Source organism: Thermobia domestica, chromosome 8 (assembly GCF_964235325.1).
Source record: "Thermobia domestica chromosome 8, izTheDome1.hap1.1, whole genome shotgun sequence".
In the NCBI taxonomy this organism is placed as follows: Eukaryota; Metazoa; Arthropoda; class Insecta; order Zygentoma; family Lepismatidae; genus Thermobia; species Thermobia domestica.
Window position 1 is genome coordinate 36,576,325 of NC_137461.1, and position 6,563 is coordinate 36,582,887.

At 32.7% G+C, this 6,563-nt stretch overlaps 1 long non-coding RNA gene across 1 annotated transcript; it reads right to left on the bottom strand.

Moving 5' to 3' along the window:
- Positions 1-1,613: 1,613 nt before the first annotated feature.
- Positions 1,614-5,149, bottom strand: LOC145691640 (uncharacterized). Its single transcript, XR_014132453.1, has 3 exons — positions 5,019-5,149; positions 3,966-4,095; positions 1,614-1,857 (listed from the first exon to the last, which is right to left on the bottom strand). It is a non-coding gene; the product is annotated as an uncharacterized LOC145691640 (long non-coding RNA).
- Between the last annotated feature and the right edge of the window lie 1,414 nt (positions 5,150-6,563).

The window sequence follows — 6,563 nt, forward strand, 5'->3', positions numbered from 1 at the left end:
CAACCTAATATGATCAAAAACTACCGAAATTGTAAAACGTTTTAGAAAAAGTAGCTTGACCCCTTCTGGTAAACATTGTCCGTTAAGTTAAATAATTACGTATGGAAGATATATATTTGATATATGATTATAAAATGGTATTTTTTCAGCAATACATGTACCTAATATCATAATTTAAAGAATGAATTCAAAGGAAATAAATTCATGTATTCTGTGGAAATCCCAGGGAAATACTTTGGTTCTCATCTACTGGAAACGTTAAAGTTAGTGGCAACCAGTCTAGCCTGGTTGTCTATTAATAGTACACTGTTACGACGGAAGAAGTGTGAATAAGAACAAGTAAAATGATTAGTGATATCAATTTCCAGTGTTTTGTACAACACTCACAAGCTTCGTAAGAAAGCAAGAAGGACGAGTTCCCATCAGTTTTATCTTATGGTTTTATCTCTATTATGTTTGCTTGCAAGTAGATGGTACTCCTCGTTTAGTGGTACGCAAGTTCTCACAGTGTGATTATTTCTTACTCTTGCTACGATTGAGTCTGAGATTTGACGTTCAGATTCATTTTAATATATAGATCAATACATTCACCCTTACACAATAGAAGGAAGCTTGTGAATTTAAATGCAGCTTTAATTTCTCAAACGTATTACTAAAATCTTTTACTTCACTCTTAAGGTTACTTGAGAGCTACTTACTTGCAACTGTCTCTGCCATTTGCTCCGTTTTAACTAAATAATTTTATAAAGATTGTAAAAGCTGTGGAAAAGGATTCCAATAATCCAATAGAACTACAGTGCTTCAATTAAAGAGTAATTTTATGTTAATAATTTGTAAAAGAATATATTTTAAAAGTGTACTATAGGTATTTACATAGTATCTACTGCTATGTATTCGCATGCACCGGCCTGATATGTGTCTGGAGACATGATTTCAATCTGCATTATTTTATTTACTTTAATTCATTTACTTTGCATAAGTTTTAATCTGGAATTTTGATTGTGTCTCTTGTCGTAACTTCTGAACCTGCATAGTTAGAAAATATATACTTTCGGTTATACTTATAATGGCAAAGAGCAGGGGCGTATTTACAATTTTGTTTCGGGGTGAGGCTTTGCCTGAAAATGTGAAAATTCTGCAAGATATTTCATATAGTTTAGTATAGTAACTAAGATTTCGGGGGGGGGGCTTAAGCCCGGAAGCCCTCTCATAAATACGCCACTGGCAAAGAGATATGTGAAGATAAAGTAGCGGAAGAATAATATTCATTATATTCTAAATACGATACTTTTTTTAATATTATACTATTATTATTACTAATAGTGATCCTATTTTTCAGTTATTTTTAAAAGACAGTAAATCTTAAAAAGTACCCAATACACTACTAGAGTAATTGCATTAATTAAAAAATATTTGTTTTCAATCATTTGATATTATAGAGAAAAGTGGTTTCCGGAAAATGTTCTTATAAACTGTTCCCCCAGGGTCCCTACTTCTCAAAAAGACTTGGTACAAGTAATTAAGAGTAGATAGTGTTGGGCTAATACGTAGTGAATTCATTAAGCAATTTGTACAATATAATTTACAATTAAACATAATTTATCAGTTGAGCTTGACAAGATTTTATTTGTTGTCATATATTTCTTACAGCAGGTTCAGACATAATTTTCTCTAATCAAATTATATAGAGATTTCTAATTACATGACTAGATGTTCGTAGACAATAATTTCGGTTATCTATGTATATGATATTGCAGATCCATTAAGAAGTTCAATGTTCCATTCTTGGTCGCCTTATAATATTCCTTTTTTGAAGACCACTTTCTATTATGATTTAACCCCAGAACCATGGGAATCCTGAAATAAACGAATAAAACAATTACTATCTTAATATCCAAACATCTGATAAGTATTTTTTTTCTTCAATACACTTGTGCAAAGAAAACGTGCACATCAAAGATCAATTGCAAAAGTGCAGAATATCAACGCAGTAGATTGGGTGAATAAATCCTCATCGCATCAACATTTTTAGCCTTCATTTCACCATCTTTTCTATTATAATCGGTTTATAATTTAGGTTTCTTTTAGTTGCGTTTGTATTTTTTTTTTAAAAACAATTTGTTCAAAATTATATCTCTGTCATAATCCACATTTTTTTCTTTTGAAATTAAGTGATTCACCATTTGTCAGTTTGTATGTTTACTTTCTTTACAATAGATATAAAATGTTATCTTTGAGTTTAATGTCCTACAATTATGCCTGTTACGTTAAGTGAGACGATATTTGAAGCAAATGAAATGATGACGGAATAATTGTTGGAATGAAAACATGGAAGGAAACTGGATTACTCCGAGAAAACAGACTTGCACGATGGTGTCAAACACAAGGTTACAACCTGAGAGGCAGGGATCGAACCAATCACCCCATGTACCAAAGGTAACCGCTCTACGGCTGAGACACCGTGTCCCCTCAACACAATATATTCCGTTGAAGCAAATAATAATCTTGAGTATTAAGCACCGTGTGTCTAAAATATACAGACGAAATAAATGCAGAGATATTATTAAACGCTTGCAGGGACATGGGTTTACAAGTAAATGCAGAGAAAACTAAATACATGGAAGTGCGTCGGGACCGTAATACGGCAAATTGTGGATGCGTTAAAATATTAAATAATACTTTTGATAAAGTGGATACTTTCAAATATTTAGGATCAATATTAACAGACGAAAATCATATTCACGAAGAAATTAAATGTCGACTAAAAGCAGGGAATTCGTGTTACTATTCGGTTCAAAATCTCTTGTCGTCGCGAATTCTGTCGAGGAATTTGAAGCTTAAAATATATAAAACGATAATCATGCCTGTTGTTCTGCATGGTTGCGAAACATGGTCGCTTACTCTGAGGGAAGAACATAGACTGAAAGTATTTGAGAACAGGATCCTGAGAAGAATATTCGGACCCAAGAGGAACGAGAATGGGGAATGGCGGAAGCTTCATAACGAGGAACTACATAGTTTATACGGTTTACCCAACATTGTTAGGGTCGTCAAGTCTAGGAGGCTTAGGTCGGCAGGTCATGTAGCTAGAATGGAAGAAAGTAGAAACGCTTTCAAAGTCTTGACTGGTAGACCCATAGGAAAACGACCATTAGGAAGACCTAGGCGCAGATGGGAGGATAATATTAAGATGGATCTCGCAGAGATAGGAATACAAAGTAGAAACTGGACCCAATTAGCTAAGGATAGAAGTCAGTGGAGAGCTTTTGTGAACGCGGCACTGAACCTCCGGGTTCCATAGGCCACAGAGTTAGTTAGTTAGTTAGTTAGTTAGTGTCTAAAATATATGATAGTTAAGAATGTATTGAGAGACTGAATTTAGAAAATTGAAGAAGCACTTTTAGTTAATCCTGGGGAAAATGTTACTTTTTTTTAATATATATATATATATATATATATATATATATATATATATATATAAAGCACTTTAAATGAATGAATAACTTTCACGTGGAAAATAAAATGTATATAAAGTAAGCCTAATGGTTCTTAACGAAGCAGCGAATCATGAGGTAATAGTTGCAACATTCCGGTAAAGCAAGGCTTAAGTTAAATTGATCTTTCTCTTGTCTTAGAGGCATTGTGAGCATAAACACATTTACATAAATTCTTTGATATATTTATACATTTCCCTGCTGTTATTCTTCGAAATGTATATTTCAAATAGTAATCTAATGAATTAGAAATTTGCTTTAAACAAGCAGCTTTTCCAAATATACAAGGTAACACTTCTCAACAGGAGGATCATAGAAAGAAAGACTGACATAGACATCAATAGATGGAGATTATAAATTTAGTTTACTATCCCCCCGAACAGTAGAAACAAAAGTATATGATGATTCAAATACAATAAAGTGAACAGAAAGGAGAACACATATACTCTACGTTTATATATAATAGCTTACCCCACATCATGTTAGCTGTCTGCATATTCTCTCCTCTCTGTTGTTGTTGGAGAGGAATTCTTTGAGGATAAGGCATTGGCATTGGAACAGCCAAAGCAACACAAACAATCAGGGCAAGGAAAATAAAGACCTAAAAAACAGACAACGAGTTTAAAATAACTTTTATAATTATAAACCAGACTGTAACATAATATTACAATGTAGCTCTCTTGAAGACAAAATGGAGTGGTGGGTAGTACTCTAAACTTGCATGACGATCTGTCCATATACGTGTACCGCACCACACTATAACCTTGTTCGTGATACCCTAGCCTTCGTTAATTATATGATTTTTATTTTATAAAGTACCGTACGTACAAAAAAAAATAAATAAATAAATAAAACAACCTCAAATTTAAAGATTACAAACTTCAAACAAATTTCTCGTCAGAGTTGACTGAACGTTATTACCAACGTTTTTAATTACAAATCATTATCATCATCATAGGTATTTTGTGTCATTATTGGCAGGTCACTTGTTGCAACTGAGAAGCTTCCATGCTCCACTGTCTTCTGCCAACCACTTCGTTTTTACGTTTTTCTGTTTTGATGTCCATTAATTGTAAGCTCCTTCGTCCTCTCCCTCTCTTTCCTTCCATCATACACTCTAGAAGGTCCCTCATAATACAGTTTCTTCTCAGCTAATGTCCAAACCAGTTTCTTACGCCCACCTTCAGCTATTAATTTGCTGTAATATTATTTTTTTAATAAACAATATTCTATTTTTTTAAAGTTGAGTTTATGTCTTAAATTTTGTCGGAATTGATGCGACGGAAATTTGTTTATAAAAATACAATACAAGTGCAGTATTTTAGTGAAAATGATGATTAAGGAAAACCTCAATAAAGATTTTGATTTTTCATTGCTATTCCACACTTTAGTACGAATATCGCGTAGATTATGTGCAACAATATGAGTTTATATACGACAGTAACAAAAGCAATTATTAATATTAATGTTAAAATTAAAAGAAATAAATTATATTCCTTTGATATTACATTGGAAAATTCTTACCTTGGTAAACATGATGTTCGAGGTATTTGTCTTTCTATTGAAGATAAGACTTTGTATGCAAATCTAATTTTACAATTGAATTTATATGTAAGTCAAACCTTGAAACATCAACACATGATGTACTGTTCAATCACGTGTACTTACACTTACTAAATAATTATGAAATTTATTAAGTTAGCTAGAGTGAAAACAAACAAAAGATTCAAGGTTAATTGTAACTAAGAGTTGTGAATCACAAATAACAATTGATTTCTCTTTCAATTTCCTTGTTTTGCTAATGTTGCACGTGTTAGATGTTCTCATATTGAGAGTCAAACTACTAACGTTATGCGCCAAAGGCACGCGAGCTAACCTCCAAACCAGAGAGAAGAGTTTTTCACTTACATAACACCTTAATAGTGGACCCGCGTAACGTAGTCGCTAACACTTTCGTATTTGGTGCGAGCGGTCCCGGGTTCGATTGTTGGTGGGGACACTTGGTCGAAAAAGTGTAAAAAGCGTTTTCTGAACAGCCATTCTGAATGAAGATTACCTGCGTTTTTCTCATTCACACCAGGAAAATTACAGAGTGGTTCCTAACTTATAGGTCCGAGACTGCTTCCTTCCTTCCCTTTCGCCGGATAGTGTGCTCGCAGAGAGTCATCTCTCATACATGATAGGCTAAATGGCCCGAGATACCAAAAACCCAGAAATCTAAATCCTAAATTGTAAACAACACTTTCATAGATCTTACTTACTATTAACGTATTTTATTTCGCGTTTAGGACTACTTTCTTAACAATACAAATTACCTATAATTTAAAACTCTCTGGCCTGGTGAAACAAGTAACAAAGTCATGTAGAAATTATGTGAAGGAATTTGACTTCTATGCATTGATATTTTTTCAATTAATATTCGATACGTAATTGATGGTAGATCTCATTCACTTATTTTTTAGTATAGACCCTATGTTAAAACGGAAAGTTTAACGGAAGACTGTAATGCATGAACCTTCACAATTAACTAACGTTTGCGCTCTACTCATGTAAAACATTTTTATTAAATTGGGGGATGGGATGATCATCCAATGGTAGTCAAAATTTACGAATCTGAAAATTGTTGTGTTATAAGCTTGTTCCTAGTTAAACACATATTCATTTTCTTGGTACTGCATAACATTATATTATTTATTTACTTAAGGTATATTACTGTTAATTATACTTTTCCTTGCGACATAAATGAAGAGCTAAAATGTAAAACAAGTTATATCCACAGAACGTTTTCTCACAAATGATCATAATATTAATGTTATTACATGTAATTCATTCGACTTATATACGTTTCTTTATTTTCATTCAGTAATATGTATGTTAACAAGAATGAAGACAAAATCTTTAATACTAATCCTGCTTAGATGCATTCAACTATGAAAAATGGACATAACTTGATTTCTACTGACCATGAGATATATCATGATTAACACTAAATCTTCATACAGATTACCTTAAAGTTTCAATGTAATTCATTCACATTATTTCTATAACAGCTATGGGTTTCAGAAATAA